A 2,845-nucleotide genomic window follows, 5' to 3' on the forward strand; every position below is an offset into this window, starting at 1 on the left:
GGAAGGGAGAATCCCTCTCCATCAACAGCCCTCCCGAGCAGGGAAGTTGATCTGCTAAATCCATAATCCCTTGGCTCATCTACCCACATCTTCACTTTCCAGGTGCAGGAATCAAATCCCCAGGGGTCGGCAATAAGTCAAAAGAAGTGGTTCCAGGGCAGAAGAATCTCAGCTGGTGCTAAAGGACGGCTTCAGCTCACGTCCACACGGCTACAGTCTTCATGGTCACAGAGAGGATGGGACTGTCCTCCTTTCCTCCATGCCCTTTCAGCACTGGTTGATGTTTAACTTTTTTGTGGGTCTTTTTTTCCCCCCTCAGGATTGCCATAGTAGATTATTTCAATCTGATTTATTTCACAAGCATACAATTCTCTTGAGGGAGAGGATTTGTGTATGTGCCTTTGTTCTTATTAACCCTTCCTTGCCCCTGCCTACGTCCTCAAATGCTGGGGCAAGCTCTGATGGCTATTGCTGGCAAAAGAATTGGCATCACTTTTAGTTCACTATAGTTAAGTCCTTGTGAATAAGTTTAGCACAACCGAAAAGTGAACCTTAGAAACACGGAGGGATTACTTGACAAAGAGGGATATTAGGCTCATCAGCTTAATGACCCTATCCCACCCCATATACAATCAGATTTTCACTCCATTATTAGATTAATCTTCCTTAATAAACTGCTTTTCCCCACCTTTTTTTTTGAAAACCATCAGTGGATCTTGTTTCCCATGACGTTAAATGTAAATGTGACTTGGCTTTTAAAGCCTTCCAAAATCCATCCCCACCATGCCTCTCTAAATTCACTTCCTAATATTCTATGATCATGAAACAGATTCTTACTTCAATCTAAACAATTTCTATAATATCCATTGAATGCCTAGTTGATTGCAAGCACTTTACTATGCACTAGGAATAAGTAAGACAAATTCTCTGCCCTAAAGGAGCTCAGGACAAATCAGGGGAATCAAACACATAAGTAACTATAATATAATAGTAATAATAATAATCACTAACTTTACTGAGCACTTTACATAGCCCAGGCATTATTCTAAGTATAGCATATCCACTCCTTTAATCCTCACAACTGTTAAAAGAGAAAAACCAACCCCCAAATGGAATAATTTGCTCCCCACAACAGCAAATGGAGACTTAATCACAGTTTCAACCTCTCCCAGCAATGTGACCTTCTTTTAAAAGTCAATCTAAAATTTTCTGATTAGTACTAGTGAGGTTATCTGCATGATGAAAACCCTGTAAGCCCATTCCCCCAAGAAGAAAATATTCTGGTCCAAAATTATCCTTTCTTTTCTTTTGCTAATCACTCTTCTCCCCACCCTCCTTTTTAAAAAAAGATTTTATTTATTTATTTATTTGTTTATTTATTTATTTATTTATTTATTCATTTAAGAGAGAGAGAGAGAGCACACATGCAGAGAGGGGCAGAGGGAGAGAAAATCTGAAGCAGACTCCATGCTGAGCACAGAGCCCTAAATGGGGCTCCATCCCACAATCACAAGATCATGACCTGAGCCCAAACTAAGAGTTGGGTGCTTATTGAACTGAGCCACCCAGACACCGCTTCCCATCCTCCTCCTTATAAAAATCTTCCATTCTGTACAATACCTCTGAGCAGAATCGTTCTACTTGCTGGGTGAGATGCTGCTTGATTCATGAATCACCTAATAAAACCAATTAGATTTTCAAATTTACTCAAGTGAATTTTGTTTTTTAACACAAGAAACCTATGAGGTAGGTATCATCAGTATCTTCATTTTATAGCTGAACCATCGAGAGGTTTTCTGAGAGGTTGGCAGACTGAGACATTGAACCTTAAGCACTCTTTAACCACCACAATACATGCTAATTTGAAAAGAGGTACAGTAGAGATATGAACAAAGTATTGTGTGAGCATAAAGGATGGAGCTATTCAGCTTGGAGATGTGGGAAATGGTGTCCCTGAGACAGTATTACCCTATTCTTTATGTATACCTCTATCTCCTTTTAGAAAGAGATTGGGCCAACTTACACCAAAAAAGCGCATACATTTAAGTAATGATAGAATAGAAATTAGGGGATTGGGACCAGGGAAAATGTAAATATCATAAGAAAAATCAAGACCAGAGGAAAAAGAAATTTGTCTGAAATACATTAAAAAACAACAACGAAGAAGAAGAAGGAGGAGGAGGAGCAGGAGGAGGAAGAGAAGGAAGAAGAGGAGAAGGAGAACAAGGGGAAGGAGAAAAACAAGAGCAAGAACAAAGAGGAAGAGAAGGAAGAGGAGGAGAAGCAGAATAAGAAGGAGAAGGAGAAGAGTTTAGTCATACCATACTGTATTTTTTTTTTAAGATTTTATTTATTTGACAGAGAGAGAGCGCGCGCACAAGCAGGGAGAGCAGCAGGCAGAGGGAGAGGGAGAAGCAGATTCCCCGGCAGAGCAGGGAGCCCGATGCAGGACTTTATCCCAGGACACTGGGATCATGACCTGAACTGAAGGCAGTCATTTAACCAACTGAGCCACCCAGGGGCCAAGTCATACCATACTTTAGCATGTATGAGCTCTCTGGTAGTCAAAGAGAAAAGGAAGTCATGGTCAGTTGCGTACTGTTTATTGTCATAAAAGAAAAAAAAACCACTTCATAAAGGGGAAAACAAATCTTAGAACTATTTTCTCAAACAAAATTTTCAAGTGGGAGTTATTAGTGTCACTGAGAGCTATAGTAGAAACAATGTCTCCTACAATGCTCCTATAACAAATGTAATAGATTTTATATGGCATTTTCTTTTTGAAGATTTTATTTATTTATTTGAGAGAGACAGAGAGACAGCCAGTGAGAGAGGGAATACAAGC

This window comes from Ailuropoda melanoleuca, chromosome 18 (genome assembly GCF_002007445.2).
Source record: "Ailuropoda melanoleuca isolate Jingjing chromosome 18, ASM200744v2, whole genome shotgun sequence".
Lineage (NCBI taxonomy): Eukaryota > Metazoa > Chordata > Mammalia > Carnivora > Ursidae > Ailuropoda > Ailuropoda melanoleuca.